Source organism: Patagioenas fasciata, chromosome 1 (genome assembly GCF_037038585.1).
Source record: "Patagioenas fasciata isolate bPatFas1 chromosome 1, bPatFas1.hap1, whole genome shotgun sequence".
Classification (NCBI taxonomy): domain Eukaryota; kingdom Metazoa; phylum Chordata; class Aves; order Columbiformes; family Columbidae; genus Patagioenas; species Patagioenas fasciata.
The window spans coordinates 184,015,694-184,033,933 of NC_092520.1; positions in this window are offsets into that span (position 1 = coordinate 184,015,694).

Sequence of the window (18,240 nt, forward strand, 5' to 3'; positions counted from 1 at the left end):
ATCTGTAAAAGTAGGTGTTTCCTGAGGTCTTTCACAGAGATCAGCGCAGAATCTCGTGGTATTCAATGGTATAGAAATAAACAAAATACGACCGCTGCTAAAACGTCGAAGAACAAAGTTTGGGCTGACCCTCCCTGAAACAAACTGAGGTGTAATATAACAAGTACAAATTTATGAACAAAATCATCAAGGCAGATTTAAAGAGAGTTAGAGGTGCCTCAACACTATAACTTAATTTTTGAATTTAATGTATCCTTGCTTTTCTCACATGCCCATCCTGAAGCCATGCCTTTCAGGTGTCCAGGGACAGGCGTAGGCCAAAGCAGTTCTCAGAATATGGCAACATCCCTTCTACCTCCTGAAAGCATGAAATGGGCAAGTTGTAAAAATGCTTACTGTGCGTCCTCTCTTCTCCCCCCCGATTACACACAACAAAAACCAAAAAGGCGGCAACCTTTTCTTTCTGGAGGACTTCTGATGTGGGAAGGTATGGTGCTGCTCTTTAAACCATGTCCAGGATTCATCTCAGCAATGGAGATGAGACTTTTCGTTGTGCCATTTTCCAGCTGGGGACTCACTGCCACCATTTCTCATTTAGTTTCTGAGGCACTACCTACAACAAACTATCAACAAACTAATACGGATTGTGTAAGAAGTATATTCAAACTCTCTTGATGAAGCTGTCCCATCTGCTAGCGAAGAGTGCAAAGATGACAGGGTCAAAAAGTCAGGATAGCTGTGCGTTGGGGAGGTCTTTTGCTCACTTGAGTACTGGGAAGTGCAAGTCATGACTCTGCTCCCGCCACTAGAAAAAATGAACAGGCAGATCAGACCAAGGACCTTGCATTATCCTGTGTTTTTATGTCCTTTCTCCCTCTCTTCCACATTTTGAAGTTTTGTTTTGCTTTGTTTTGTTTTGCTTTGCTTTGTTTTCAAATGAAGACGTTTCACAAGGGCTACAGAGTGTTTCCCTACAGACAGGGACTGTCTGTAGGCATACAAGAGCAGGGAGATGTAGGTCTAAATCAGATGCAGTAGGAAGGAGTTTAACTCCATCTCCCACAGCCCAGGTCGTGCTGAGAGACAGGTACCCATGGGAAAAGGAAGGTGCAGTCAGCAGTTGCGTCGTCTTTCCAGCCATGCTGGAAGAGAGAGGCCAGGCTTCTGTTCATGATGTCTACCTGCAGGATGTTCCAGGTCCTTTTCACCTATATGTGGTGTCTGAACTTCAGAAAGAACCTTTTCTTCATGAGCTGATTTGAAAGGTTGTTGTCCTACCAAACTGCCCCCTAGTTACCAGCTGACCTGACAGGGCATGAGCTCTCCATTTACCTGCATGTGCTCTGCTGCCACAGGCAAGACATAGTAAATGGCGACTGATGGTGGATCTGAATAGTGGGCTTTATTTAAGAGCCAGCAAGATTCAAGCTTTTGCACTACCCTACTGTCTCACCCTCACTATCTCCCCACAGTGTTACGCTCACTTGGTCTCAAATTCCCCTTCCTGCAGGGTGATTGCTGGCCCAGGAAGGCTGAACAGAAAGTCAGGTGTCACTGCTCATGGCTGTCAGTCTCAGACATTACCCATCAAGGTCTCTGGGTGCCCCTGACATTCATCTCCATCCATCTCCCTGATCTCCAGGATCTTCACCCACTCCCAGCATCTTTCCTCCAGACAATTTCTTCATCTCCCCTTCCAGGGCCACTTCTTCTTTTCCAGGGCCAATACAGTCTGTGTGCAGGAGTGCAACCCTAAGTGGTGGTCTGTCTCATGTCTCTTTGTGAATGGTGGTGTTCAAGACATGCCATGTCTGTTTAGTCCAGGTGTTATTAAAAAGTATAACTAGCCCTTACAAGCCTCTGCTATAGAGTTTGGAAGTTTAGTTTTGGGCATTCACTCGCACATACATATGCATGTGTTCCCTGTCACCATTCACCAGCTAAACTATTTTTTTGTCTATGACACTACCTACTACAAAAGTCAAATTCTGCTCTGCATTGCTTTCAGCATTTTCCTAGTTGCTGGCTCTAGTCAACTCTGTGAACAAAACTAACTCTTCTGGATACTTAGTCCTGATGCCACTCCATCACCTTGTGGCCTAAGTCAAGTGACGTTGCTATGGGACTGTAGGAAGAAAATTCCTTCTTTGGATCTTCTGCTAAACTCAACGAAGCAGTTCTGCAGAAAGCACAATCTGATCTAATCTTCAGATCATACATACTCACAAAGAGAGATTAAGAAGTAGGAAGCAGCCTTCCTGTTTTAGTTCTGTTATCAGCAGTTTCTGGGGGAGAAATGAACTATAATTCTCTCTTTCTCCATGTGTTCTTGTAATCCCCTTATTTCCTTCAATTATTTGTCAGTCCACTATTCAGAACAATTTCACAATTGTGTTTTTTATTCCAGTGAGATCTTTGACTAAGCTGTATGAAACACTTGCATCTATAAAATCTGGATGAGAGTTATGATTAATACAACAACCTTGCAAGTCTCTAATATTAAAAGTATGTTGAATAAAGATATGAAAAGTCAGAAAATCATTGGTGATAGAACAATGTTTCAGCAAGCTTAACTTCTAATAACAAGATACGGTTTGTATAATGACTTTAAAAAATGATCTTCCACTAACTCTCTCTCTCCACTAATATGTAGAACTAATCAACTGAATTAAAGTTTGGAAACTGACCAACATGAAAACATGTTTTGCATGCAGCTACATGTATTGGAAGTTTGCATCACTTTAGCTCTCATGGACAAGCTTTAATTAAGAAGAAAATCAAGAAATGAGTAACACCTTGCCTAAATGTCTTCAGTGCTGATTAACAAATGTTATTGAATCAACAGGTCCCACTAACAAATGTTAGTAAAATAACTGGTGGAATGACTCGTGCCAGTGAGGCAGATGAGTAAGTATCAGTATCCAAATTTTGAAGAAGAGTTAAACAAAATCACAGGAAGCCTAAGGATCCAATTCAGAAAAGTTCAATTTTTCTCCAAGTTTGCAGTCATTAAAGGGAACTGAAGATGCTCATTTCTTTGCTAAAATGAATTGCCACCAAATGTAACAGATGCAAAAATATCGATGGGTTCTAAAAGCAATTGAAAACATTAATGAAAAAAAGACTATTAATTAACTACAGAGATGTGGTTCAGGGTCAGAAAATTTAAGAACATGAGGAAGCATCACTGTGTTATTTCCCTGCTCTGGTGTTTCTCTGTTTATCCAGGATACTGGGGAATCTGAACACTTGATCTGACCCAATATAAGCATTCTTAAGTTTTGTTCTGTACCTCCTCAGAGAATCCATGTGACATTTCAATGAATTTTACTCTGGAAGAAAAAAGAAAAATATGCAGATCAAGTGTCAATTGAGTTACCACGAGCTGTTTTCTGCTTTGCAAAGGGACAGGGCTTTCTCTATAAATAATTGCACACTTAGCATGCAGCAAAGTAAGCTCTTTGGGAAGTAAATGATCCAGGAACATTTTGACTATATCAGGATTACATACTCCAGGGATTTATCTGAAGCAGAAGGATTTGAATGGTATGAAGCTCCTGAGAAACCTCTCAACAGAAACATGCTTTTCTTTCTTTCACATGGTGTGTGGTCCAGCAGCTGCTACTTACTGTTTTTATTTTTTTAACAATCCACATAATTGGGAGACAGTAAGCAATCTGAAAGCCAGCTACATTTTTAATAAATTCTGCATATATTTTTAAAATACGGTCTTGAAGGAAATGGTTATGCATAAGGGTTAGACAGCACTCCTATTCTGTTGCTGAAAGCTAGGAATCTGTAGTGCACAGATGAGGACAACAATCCCATTTTCAAAAAGTGATGCAAGTATTTAGATTTGTTGCAAATCTTGATGCAGGATAACATAATGGGAGATTTTGAAGCACACCTTTGATTTCATTTTGTTACCTATTCTGGAAAGTCTAGGCATGGCAAAGTTGGTCAACAGTGGTTGATGTATTGACAGTTCTTTGACAGGTCTGGGTAACCAGTATAATGTGGGCATCATTCACCTCCATTTGCTTTAGGTCATGCATTATTCTCCAGTTCATAGCTTCATAAAGCTGTGGAATAGCCTTTCTCTAGGAGAACTCGTGAAAAAAAAGAACATAGTAAAAAGGGTTAGATGTAGCCATAAATATGACAAATGGCTTGCTAGAAACTACATTAAATAGCAGCAATATCAGTCCAGAGATGAGTTCTGCAACATTCTTATTGCAAGCCTCTGTGGATGGATGATTCACTATGTGCTTGCTTTTCATGGACATCATTTAATGGAACATCCTGTGTCACTAGTCATTTCCACTCCAAATACAGAAGACTTGTGTGTTGCTGTTTAACATTCCACCATGCTTTCCTGATTCTCTAGGCCTTTATTAAATGATGGGAAAGGAAATCAGATATGGAACAAGTTGTGCCTACCACTCTTTTCTGTAGGACTTTATCCAGAATCTTTTGACTGTCCCTGGTTTTTGTGTGTGGTTTTCTTGTTGGATTTTGTTGTTGTTGTTGCGGGGTTTTTTTTTTTGTTTGTTTTGGGTTTTATTGTTGTTGTTAATTTTCTAGTCTTTGTCCAATGAAGATGTTTTTCCCACTGTGCTTCTCTGCACTATAATCCCCTAGATAGCAAGTCTGGCTACCCAACTTAGTGCTGAGTTATGCAACAAGATCCTGAGTACGCAAGCACAAACCATGCCCAGGTTTTGCCAGTGGCTCTGTTTTCACAGTGCTCCAGGGAACCTCGCTGAATACTTGCCTAGCAGGGAGGCTCATGGATGAACTACTCCCTGTCTGCACAGATTTACACTATATGGAGTTAGTTCTTGTCAGAACTCAGACCTCTATTGCATAAAGACTACATACAAAACTTAAAGTAAAGTTCCCATCAGGAATGCTGTTGTTGCTGTTAGGTTGGTGTGTTTGTTTTGTTTTGCTTTACCCCAGAGGATGTGTCTTCTAAACATAAACTTCAAATATTGACCCATTATAGATAAAGAAACTCACATATTTTTTAAAGAACATTTACTTGGCAGTAAAAATTGCAGACAAGAAGGAATAAAATGGGAGAGCAAGGCTCAGTGATGAAACCAAACCAAGGTTACTAGTTCTGGACTCTTGTGGAAAAAAGTGATAAGAGGAAAGAAATAGCACTTCCTGTGACAGTGACAGCAAAGGTTTGAAAACAGCACCAGGAAGTCTACTGTCGAGATGACTTTATTACCATAATTGATAAGTCTGCTCTGTGAGATCATAACCTATTCGGGGATTTTTGTCTCAGAGTTACTTGCAGCAATGCATCTCATTCAGCCCCTCAGCCTTGCTGATGCACCAAGCTTGACCCCGTGTCTTGGAAATGTGCTCACTATCAGTCAAGCTTGTTCGCATTAATGTAGACCACTTTTATTTATCAGAGTAATATACTTCATTTATATTTATTGCATGTTGCCTCCTTTAGTTGAGCTTTGACCTCAGATTGACCCAGATGTTTCTATACTGTACACGGAGGTACTGTTACTTTTGTGGCTAACATCCACTGAAGAGCAGACCTGAAAAGACACTTGGGACCAGGCTACATGAAAAAAATAATGAAAAAAAACAACATACATATCAAATTGCAGTTAAATCCAGCCGCATTATTTACAACATCTCAAACAATATTTTTACGCTTCAGGGCATTTATAACAATTATTCATTACAGAGCGTGTATTATTTTAACCCCTGATTATAGCAGATTTGACAGCTTGGTAATCATCACTAAAGCTATCCTGGGACCTGCCTCAGCATTTAGAGGTGACATGAGAAAGCTTCAGCCAGTAATCCCAATTTGTAAAACCAGCAGGTTTTATTTGGCTCCAATTACTTACCTAGCATACCTTCACTGATGTATAAATAAATAAACCAGACAGGTCTCAGTGTTCACGGCGTAAAGCTACGGGAGAGCCATGTAGGTGTTGGCCAACCCCTCTGGCTCTCTGTATGATTCAGGGCCTGAGAGCATTGCGCTGGGAAGATGTGTCAGAGTAAAGAGGAGTAAGAAGTGCTCCATGCTATCTTTTTGGGAACGTTTCATAGCTTTTGTTCTGTGGGAAGCCTGTTTCCTGCTCCTTCAAGACTGTGGATATCACAGGACACTTTTTAGCAACCAAATTACTGAGGCACAAGGACTTGCCATCTGGCTGATATGCCATGCTACCTAATTGCATGAATGCTCCATGTCTGTTACGAGTAAGAAGCAAAATGTGTTAGCTGAAATTATGAAGGTGGTTTATATTAGAAATTAATATTTTATTTTACTGAGCCTCATCTCAATGCTACTTACACAATATGGCAATTGTGACCTTTGCAATAATTTAAGATAATGCTTTTTTGTTCCACCTCTGTATTAGGTGACATACACACATACAGCCAGCCACTGCAGCTCAATGACAAATGGCAGCCTATGGAAACTAACCATGGAAACTCAGTCGCTTGCTTTCATCTGCCCATATCTGATACTTGGTTCAGCCTGTGTCAAAAAAACATAGGAAAGAAGTAGACTTTGAAATTAGGAGAATTGAAACCTTTGGTAATTTTGGTTATGATTTCCATATCCATAACCTGAATTGTGTATGGATTCAGGGACTAGAGCAATACAGCAGAGGTTGGAGAACACAAACGTGATATCATTTACTGAACTTAATCCACTCAGCATGTGTGCTACAGTGCAAAACATCAGTTTTCTTTTTTTTTCTTTTTCTTTGAGTTCTTTATCTCCATAGTAGGAGATTTGCTGCTCTAGGCTGGGAGATAGCTATTAGTAGATTTTCCACTCTTGTCTGTTTATAGCTTTTACTCATTGGTTTGCAGAGTCCTTGAAGAAACCAGTGCTATGCTCTTGGAAATACCTTAGTTACTCAGGCTGAAGTCCTTTCTCCCTTTGCACAGTGGCCAACATGGTGTATGAATAAAGCTCCTGCAAGGGCTTTAGACTTCACAGATGGACAGGATCTATAACAGAAGTAAAGGAAGACAGTAAAAATTTGAGACATTTAATTGCCACAACACTTTTCTCAAGTGAAATCTTAAGGACCAGATTCTATATCACTCTGCATTGTGGGCACATAAGTTACACCAGTGGAAATTGTACGGCAGATGTAATTTGCTCCCTGCTCTCAGTGCAGCGATGCTTTACATTACCAGACACTGCTGTGAGGGGCTATTGAAGAATCATGTAAGAGGGTGGAGACTTTTTCCACTCTTAAAGATAAGAAATGATCTCCTGAAAGAAATGGCGCAAGGGTTCTTGCCTGGACTTTCTCTCATTAAATGAGCACTGGGAAAGGCTTGAAAATATGTAGCAGTCTGGTGACCTGGGAGTCTTCTCCAGCCCTAATTTCTGCGATCAAGGAGACAAAGGATACAGACAGTATTGAATTATGCCTGAGGCTCAAGGATTCCTGGAGTTGATCTACTCTCCTAGGAAAATGTCAATCTAAAAGGTTTTCCAATACTTCTCACATGTGAAATTCGAGTGTTTCTCTGAACTCTAGCCGATGTTGTTGATAATATTTATTATCACAAATGTCAAGGTACTGTCCCAGTTGCTTTGTTATTGAACTTTTCCTGCGTGACCTTCCAGAAGATTGTTAGTCTGCAGTAGTCTGTCATACTTCAGAAGGTCCAGCATGAGCTTCCTGCGGTGACAAGACAGTAAATTATTAGAAATCTTCTATCTCCACAAGCCATACGTTAGCTACTCCAAGGACCCTTAATAGGACTCCTTTCTGGAGCTGCTTTTGCCCTGTTTTTTCTCTTTAATCTTTTGACCTAAGCAGCTCAGACTGAATGCTTGGGGTACCTTTCTGATAGGTTTTTGAGAGTTTCATTCAAGTGCTTGCAACCTGGGGAACTCAGGTACAAAAGGTGATAAACCTTCCTCTGGAGATATTGGATACATTCAGACACTCTCTTCAAATCCAATGAGAAACAGGATCTCTTTCATTGCCCACTTGACTCCAGACAATGTTGGTTCTGCTCCACAAAGATTCAAATACCCATTGAAAACTTCTTAAAATATTCTGAGCAAACAACAGGGAAAGGGGAAGGAAAATGCTTCTTTGATAACCATGTCTTAAAATATTATTTAACAGTGTGTTGAAGAACTCAAGAACCTGCTTTCTCTCTGCTTTTCTCTGAGGCAGCCGCGCACAACTCTCCAAAGCTGGTGCTGAACACACTGACCACCTTGGTAGCATTTCAACTTAGGTTTGCTCCACTGGTGTTTCCATAATAAAGCAAAGCAGAACCTCAGGAAGACGAGAGTATGTGTGTTTTTGAAAACCAGACTTAGTAACTGGGAAATTTTTTCATCTAGATTTGCTTCACTTATGTCCCAGCAACAGGACAGACTTCTGCTGCTAACACTCTGATTATAACAGATGGTTTCACCTATCTTTTATGGGGTCTTCTCAGATCTGACAAACATCTTAGAATCAGGAAAAGCAGAAGAGACATCTATTATTTTATGGTACTTTCTTAATTCTAACCATTATCAAAGCTTCAGTAACTATGTCTATATCTTTTTGACAGACTAATACAATCAACCCCATTCTTTCAGCTCACCTACTTTTCAATATGGCAATATCATGTTCCGATGAAATTGTTAACCATTAATAAGCACAGTGGTGAAATATTAACTCATTTTGTCTCTCCAGGGCATTGTAATCAACAGATCGAGTAGGACTTAAAATGTATGTGTGGAGATTGCTACAGTACATATCACACCAAACTATGACTTAAAACACAATCTGAAGAGACCTTTTCATACATAATATGTAACAGGAATGAGAATTAGAGACAGACTGTTTAGCATTCTTTCACAGAAAGATGTAAAAAAAAAATCTACTGCTGCACCACTGATTGTTTTATTCTGCTGTCATGGAAGAGACATAAGTTATAAAGGAAATACCATAATGAACTTCCCACATAGATGAGCTAAATTGGAAAAGAACTCCCACCAGCGTGTATTATGCAAATCTTATTCACATCTCTCGTATGTTTCTGCACAAACACCAATCTTCTTGCCCTCAACTGTCTTGCCATTTCCTTCCTTAGTCAGGAAAATAAATTCTAGTGTGAAACACAAACCTTCAGTGAGCTTCCACATTGCACCAAATCATTACAGTAACAGCTATAAAAAGAATCCTCTTTTGTCAAGAAAACCAAAACTCACCACAGCACTCTTTCAACAGCTGAAAGGTGCTAGTTACATCTCCAGTACCATTTATCTGTAATATTTGCCATTAACTCTGCCTCTGGAAGGCCACTCCTAAGGTATAAGCCAAAATAGAAGTACTTGTTGTGTTAGCTGCATCATTTTGTCAGATTTTGTTTTGTTTTAGAGGATGGTGACTATTAATGCACAGCTTTAGCAATCCCTGTGTACCTCTAGGCTGTTTTTTGCATGATTCCTTGCAAAAAGTGGATGAAGTGAGTATCCTAGGGATGATAAACCAGAGACACAAAAAGACTCTATCTTGCTTGCCAGCTTCCATCTGTGCAATGTACTTGAGGCAGCCAGATAATACTGCAAAAATGAGGTAAATTATAAGGAAGATCACAGTTTGATTTTTTTTGTGTGTGTGTGTTTCATTTACCTGACAATGCTTTAGATGTGTTCAAATATCATTATTTCTGGAATGTCCATGACACACAGTTCTGATAATTAAAAGAGATATCTTGCCCTTAACCTCTCATTTTCACAGTCAGTGTGTTAACATGAAGCATTACTCGATTGTTAAGTCTAGGTATTGATTATTTCAAGCTGTACATGGGCTAAAACTGTTTTCCTTGAGGACAGACTAATGTATTTGTCCACAACAAAGGACAAACAGTTGTACATCTTTTCTTCAGAGCTCAGAGATTAATTTTCAGAAGGAAACTGGGCAAAATGACTTGTACTGCTGTTAAGCAGTTTCTTTCTTCCTTTTCTTTCTTCCCCCACTGAGGGACCAGTTATAACACAATACTCCCATTCTTGCCACACGAAAGGTAGGGAGCAGCTGCTTCCACAGAGGAGGAAACACATCCTTTGTAGAATAAAGAAGGCTTGTGCACTTTTTATTAAAAACCGCATTTTACAACTGAAACATAATCTGCAGATGGAACAGCTGATATGGCTATTTTGGTGGTTGTTAAAGAGTTTATACTACATTAAATTGAGTCCCATGGGTTTAATTTTTCAGTGCTGTTACAACCACCAACCTTTCTTATTGAGAAGGTCAATAGGCACAATGTGAAGTCTTGTAAATCATTGCCTTGCTATTTTTGTAATATATAATGTGACCCTTTTCACACACCTTAAAAATTATAAACCAGAGCACACACTGTATATCAAACAAATAAATCAACTGCTATAAATACAGTCTTCTTTTTTGTTCTGGACAGATTAATTCTACTGTATTTCATATGTTTTAAATTGTTTTTGACTTCACAGGCAACATCAGCATTTGTATTCAAAAAGCAGAGACCCTGGATTTAATCTATTTAAAACCTTAATAGAGCCAAAGTGACCCCAAATGAATATTTAAAAATGATTCCACTAAAAGCCTTAATTACTATAAACATTAAATAAACTAAGTGATTATACTGACAAAAAAAAATATCTCGTCAGCTGATAGAAACTTTTAAAGTGAAATTTTAAGAAGGAGAAAGAACAAATAAGAATTAATGTAGTGGTAGTAAATTCGACGAATCCAGACGCCGGCATAAGCTCTTTGATCGAACGGGCGGGCCGGGCGAGAGTAAGGAGTCTAATTCAATGTGAATTTACCATCCGTACTCTTTAATGAACTCTTAAACAACACTGAATATCAATGTCCCCGAGACCACGTTTTTCCAAGCCTTATATACTCTATACCAAAAGGCCATGCAGCAAGTGCAGGCTACAATTGGTTACACTCACAGTCACTCATCCCCCCCCACTATGGTGATTGGCTGCAGGGCACTGTTCACAGACTGTTCATGCGCAGCGGCAACGCCCCTCCTGCAGCATGGGTCGAGGGCAGAGCAGCTTCTGTTTACTTTCCTTTTGTCTCTGGTGTCTCAGGGAAATCCTTCCGTGTAGCACAGCCGCATCAAGCCCTGGCTTGTTCACAGCACACAGCCAGAGACTCTCCACAATTCCTCCTTTTTTTTTTTTTTTTTTTTTTTTGGACAAGCCAGGATTGATTAGCTGTGTGTTCTAATCCTTTTTTGATATGTGATAAAAAACAACTTATACATAACATATAAATAACAACAACAATCAACGTAAACAGTGCACTTTGCAATAAACCTGAGGTATTCCATTGCCATTTAAATATCGCAATGGATTGATTAAACAAATTCCAAGAACTTTGGTTTAAAGATACTCAACTTATAACAAACGATGTGCTGGGTGTTGATAAACTTACTCAAGAGGTAGTGGTGTTTAAAGATCTACTTATATAACTATAGTACGCATACATGTCACAGCTAAATCAATGCAAAGGTTACACCTCACTCTGTGACCTCCGAAGGTTCTGCTGCAGGGAGTTGACTTGGTTGAGTTTGTTTCAACTCCGGCTTTACTGCTCGGCTTGGAACCCACAATGGACCTTGATCTGTGGAGAGACACATATACCCTCTACCATTAAAAATAACAGGTACTGGTCCCTTCCACAATCCAGTGGTGGGATCACGATATCTCACCATGAATTCCGGTAAAGTGTTTTTCCTTCCTAGTCTGATCTGATAATGATGAATGATCACAGGAGGCTCCTCATGATCTCCAGTTAGACATAAATAATTCAAGGTAAACAACACCTTTGCTAAACGCTGTTGACAATCTAACTCTTCCTGCTTCTGTTTGCTCAAATACCCTTTAATCATTTGATGTGCTCTCTCGATGATTCCTTGGCCTGTTGGGGAATGAGGTATACCTGTAACGTGTTTCACTCCCCATTTCATTAGAAAAGTTCTAACTTTCTGGCTAACATAGGCAGGGCCATTGTCTGTCTTAATCTTTTCTGGGACACCCATTACAGCAAAACAAGCTGTAAGATGTTTACATACATGTAGTGCTTTTTCCCCTGGTAAAGCAGTAGCCCATATCATTTTTGAAAAAGTATCAATTGTGACATGCACATATTTAAGTCTTCCGAATTCTGGCACATGTGTCACATCCATTTGCCATACTTCTAAGGCTTTTAAACCTCGAGGATTGACACCGATTCCTATACCTAACATCTGGCTTCCACACTGAGGACATGCCTGTACAATACTTCTTGCTTCATTTAAAGTTAAATCGAATTGTCTTTGGAGACCTCTGGCATTCTGATGAAAGCTCTCATGACTTTGTCTCGCTTGTTGGAATTTATCTGTTGGAGGCATGTGCTGTACTGAACTTACTAAACTATCTGCAATTTGATTTCCTTCACCTAGACCAAGATTCCATTGATGACTGCAGATGTGAATCACACAACAGGGTTCTTTTCTTTGATTTAAAATAGCTCTCAATTGTACAAACAATTTTCCTAATCGAGGATTATTCGATTGTCTTAACAGGGCATTTTCCATTCTGGGTATTACACCTGCTACATACAAAGAATCTGTGACAACATTTAAAGCAGATTTCAGCCAATTATTTAAGGCCCATATTACTGCCGTGAGCTCTAAAGTCTGCAATGAATCCTCTTTTGAACCTTCAATTAAATGCTGTTTCCATTGACTATTCTCTTGCCAGACACATGCTGCCTGGTGTCTTCGTTTTCCTGCATCTGTATATACTGTAAGGCCTTCAACAGGTTTTGCTTTTACTTTGCTTCTCTCTAACCACTGATTTGTTCTAAGGAATTGCCATAGTTTACCTTTTGGTTGTCGTGAATGTACCTTGCCTATAAATCCTAATAATGCATTCTGTATAGGCATCGAATGTCTCAGCCACCATTCTAAATCGGCTCCATTTATCGGAATACTGATGTCATCTGGTTCCTGACCGCTAATTTCTAATATTCGAGATCTTCCTTTTCGAATCAATTCTCCAATTGCTTCTGGTCTCGTTTGAATACTGAATTTTGGTTGGACACTGAGAAAAATCCACTCTAATAATCGTAAATCATTTTCTGTTTTCAATCTGACAGTGGCACAAAAGGAAGAATCTGTAGCAACATCTATGGGGAATTCCCCGTTTTTGTTTTGCCACTGGCAGATGATTGCACACGGATGTTCTAGATTGCTAATAAGGAGGGAAATTGGTCGATCAGAAAGTCTTCGGCTAGACCAATTTGTCTGTACTTTTTGTATAATATCAGAAAGACATTTGAGATGCACGGACTCTAAGCTTATTTTCTTAGCTGGATCACCTCCTTTTAGAAGTGAAGTAAGAGGTGCTATATCATTGTTAGTAATGCCTACGCAATTTCTAATCCATTGTATGTCCCCTAACAATTTTTGGACATCATTTAATGTTTGTAAATCAGTATGTAATTCAATTTTTTGTGGACGAATCTGTGCATCACAAATGGACCAACCAAGGTATTTCCAAGGTGCAGACTTTTGAACTTTCTCTGGAGCTATAACCAACCCCTTTTCTTTGAGTTTGATTGTAATTTGGACTATGGAACTTTCTGTGAACTCAGCGTGTTGACAGAACAGAATATCATCCATATAATGATAAATAATTGTTTGTTTCCATGATGCACGAATAGGTTGAAGTGCCCATGCAACATACATTTGGCACAGTGTAGGAGAATTTTTCATACCTTGCGGTAGCACTACCCACTCATACCTTTTAGCTGGTTCCGCTTTGTTTACTGAAGGCAGTGTAAATGCAAAACGCTGTGTATCTTGCTCATGTAAAGGAATGGTAAAGAAACAATCCTTTAAATCTATAATTAGAATATGCCAATTTTCTGGTAACATTACAGGTGATGGTAATCCAGGCTGTAAAGCACCCATGGCTTGCATTTGATCATTTACCTTTCGCAAGTCATGTAATAATCGCCACTTTCCACTCTTTTTTGGTATTACAAAAATTGGGGTATTCCATGGACTAGTAGAAGGCTTGATATGGCCTGCAACTAATTGCTCTTCTACTAATTCACGTGCCTTTTGCAGTCGCTCTTCTGTTAATGGCCACTGGTCAACCCAAACTGGGCTATCTGTTAACCAGGTCAATGGAGGGTTGGGCAACTGCTTTCCAGTGACCACTAAGGAAAAGGTGAAGTAGTTAACACGGCACCAAGTTGCCCCAAGACGTCACGGCCAATAAGCGCCTCAAGGCTGCTTGGCAATTCCATTACATACACCCTAAGGGTAACACATTGACCTTCAGGGAAACTAATCGAAATGGGATCAACACTTATATTTGGAGTAGTTTGACCCCCTACTCCAGCAACAGTGGAAGAGATTGATTTTTGAAGTTTCCAATTTCGTGGCCATTTGAATTGACTAATGATGGAGACATCAGCTCCAGTATCAAGCATTGCATTTACATCTACAACAACAGTAGAATCAGATTGAAATAGTTGCACACGTAACATGGGACGCTGAGTCATTGATGAGGTGAAGCAAACTGCAGGACCTGTCGATCCAAATCCTTTATCACGCCTTTCTGTTGAGGATGCTGGAGGAACTCCTGGAAGCATTGGTAGGCAGTTTTCCAGTGCTACTACCTGAGCTATTCTACTCCCAGAAGGAATAAAAATTGGCGGATGCAGAGTGTAGGCCAGGATTTGAACAGTTCTTGTGAAATCTGCATCAATTATACCTGTTATTACTATAAGACCTTTGATACTAGCAGAAGAACGGCCAATCAATAGGCCTCCAATGAGACTATCTTGTCTAAATAAAGGTCCTTTAGCATTCGTTGGTATTCTGTGAATTGCAGTATTGGTCAATGTTATATCTACTGCTGTCTCCACATCAACTCCGAGGCTTCCTGCGGTGCTTGGCTTGTTGAGGTGAAAGAAGCCTGGTTCACAGTTGGTCGCTGATTGGGATACAGGTTCGGAGATGTTCTTTGTGTCTGGTAGCTGCTGAACGTATACCATAGCTTGTGGTTGTTTGTTTTGCTTGCTGCAAAATTTTCCAATTGTGTGGTTCCCATACCGTTGTCTGAGTGTTCATATTTTGAATTACCGGTAGGGCTAATTTTGCTGGAGACCAATCACCTTCTAGGATGGCATCTTTGATGACCCCTGACCATCTGCCACGTTGGGGCTGTGGCTGGTCAGTAGAGTCTATAGGCACCTTTGATTGCATTGTTTGTGAAGGGCAAGCTGGTTTTTGAAACTCAATTTGTTCCTTATTTTTCTCTACATTTGACACTCTTAAGTTAAGTTGTTCAAGCTTGTTGGTAATGACTTGCAGTAACTGCTCTACTGCTTGGGGTGAGCCCAATGATGTAGGAGGAGGCTCACAAAAAACTTCCGCGGGTGCTTGCGGAGGCAAAGTTTGAGGCGGCCCCGGCCCCGGCGGCGGCGCCGCGGCCGGTCCGGGCCGGGCCCCCACGCTTTTCTCGGAGGGAGGGGGGGCGTCCGGCTCGGGGCAGGGCAGAGGCGGAGCGGTAGGAGGAGGGCGGCACTCAGAGCCTCCCACATCCGGACAGTCGACCCGTTGCACTTCCGCCTTCTTGGCACATTGCCCCAGAGACTCGGAGGGGGAAACTTCCGGTTCTTTGTTTACGAGCCGCGCAGTTTCTAATCCGCGTTGCAGATCGGATTGTGAAAGTATTGGCTGAGCCGGGACCCCGCGACCACCCCGAACGGCAGGCAGACCCCACAGAGTAGCCCACAGGCCCCTCTTTTCTTTTGGACAAGTTTTATCAGTCCAGGTTTGTTCTGGGACAAGCGCCTCCGCGGCTCTTAGGGCGGCACGTTGTTCCGATTTCATAACTTCTAATGATTCTAATACGGTTTTCCACAATTCTCTCACAGATTTAATTTCTTTCTCTTCTTCCCCTCTGATAGTTTTGTCCCACATAGTGTCCCCCACTGATCTCCATTCCATTGGGGAAAACAAAAGTGGAACTTCTCCAAAGTGTCCCCACTTCTGAGCTAAAAAAATCAATGTGATTAGCTTTTCCTGTGACGATTCAATACCTCTCTTAGAGAGAATAGTCGTCAGCAGTGCCGCGGCTGTTTCAATATCCATTATCTTATCAGCGCGGTCTTAACGTAGGATGCGAGTGGCCAGCTCGACAGGTGCCCGTCTTTTGATATCGGACTAAGCACACTATCCCACACCCCGGCTTGGCTCCGTTTTTTATGAACGCTGCTTACCGCAGTAATTTCGATCCGGAGCGTTATGCTTTGCTAACGATCCATCCCTCTGCTACCATTTGTAGATCCGGAGCGTTATGCTTTGCTAACGAACCATCCTCTGCTACCAATTGTAGTGGTAGTAAATTCGACGAATCCAGACGCCGGCATAAGCTCTTTGATCGAACGGGCGGGCCGGGCGAGAGTAAGGAGTCTAATTCAATGTGAATTTACCATCCGTACTCTTTAATGAACTCTTAAACAACACTGAATATCAATGTCCCCGAGACCACGTTTTTCCAAGCCTTATATACTCTATACCAAAAGGCCATGCAGCAAGTGCAGGCTACAATTGGTTACACTCACAGTCACTCATCCCCCCCCACTATGGTGATTGGCTGCAGGGCACTGTTCACAGACTGTTCATGCGCAGCGGCAACGCCCCTCCTGCAGCATGGGTCGAGGGCAGAGCAGCTTCTGTTTACTTTCCTTTTGTCTCTGGTGTCTCAGGGAAATCCTTCCGTGTAGCACAGCCGCATCAAGCCCTGGCTTGTTCACAGCACAGAGCCAGAGACTCTCCACAAATTAAGTGTAATGGTGACCTGATAGCCTATTTAGTGCTCCAGGGATGTTTTTTTCCTCGGGTGTATTTACTAGACATGTTTCACATGCCAACTGGAAGTCTTGATAGGACATCTGGGGAAACTGAGTCACTGAGAAATTTGTTTAATAGTGGAAAACTGCAGTGCTGTAAGAAGAAATTTGTTTTAATCGGGAGACTATTTTCTCAGCTACACAGCGAGGTAGCATATTTACACTTAATATTTTTGTGTGGTTTTCTTTATGCTTATTAACATCTGCATTAAAGTATATGTCAGGTCCACGGTTGCAATCCTCTTGCATCTGCCTCCCAACAAAGTCAATAATGAGAACTAGATGTCCTTGGTCATGCCTTGTATCCCAGTACTTCTCCTAGTCCTCAGGGGTTCTGCTTCCACCATGGGAGGAAAGCCATTGATCAGAAGCATTTGAAGGAAAACATATATAAGAAAGGGAAATGATTGGAATTAAGGCAATTTAGCCTTTAAAAGAATGAGTTGCAAAAGCTCTGAGGCCTGTGAGACTTTGTGTTTCTACTGTGTCAACTCCACCCTGCCTAAGACATTTATCAAACACCCCTCAGTTGTGGTCTACAGAAGTGACTTTGGCCATGGACACCAGGCATTTGACTGGCGGAAGGAAGGAGGTGTGCCTGTGCTTGAGTGTGTAGGTGTCCATCTTACAGATGCCTTTCAATGCTAGCAAAATTCATGTTGTGGAGCTGAACCAACGGTGAGAGGTTGCTTAAATTTTAGCTGGGTAAGTCTCTTAACAGTTTTCATAACTGTGTTCCTGCGATGAGCAGATCATCCTGCTACTGATTTTGCTGTAAAAGTTTAAGGTGAGAATTTGCCTGTTTTATTGTTACATGTTTTTATCTATTTTATCATGTCTTCAACACCTGATTGTTCTGGCGATCCTTTTGTTCTTCCTTCCTCTATCTTCCTCTTCTTCTCCAAATATTTACAGTATGTTAAAATAGAGCAAGTATTTTTTCCTTGTTAAAATAAACATTCATGCTTACTGCAGTTTTCAAGGACTTGGAGAGACACTGCTCTGACTGAAAGTCCAGCAAGAATCGTCTGCAAAACAAAACCAAAATTGTTAGACCAGAAATGGTCTTACAGGATCCAAGCCAACTGGGAAGTGAGGCTTACTGCAAAACTAGTCTTTACCCTAGCTCAGTGAAAGAAATAAGATTCAAAGTACAGCATTTTCTGCATTGCACTTACATCCTTGTATGAGGCCAGCCAAAATTTGACATGACATAAAATACTTTCCCATGAGAAGCATTGGATATATCTATAGATTCTGTTTAGGCTGACAGCCGAGTTGTGATCTGTACAATTTCCTGATACACACT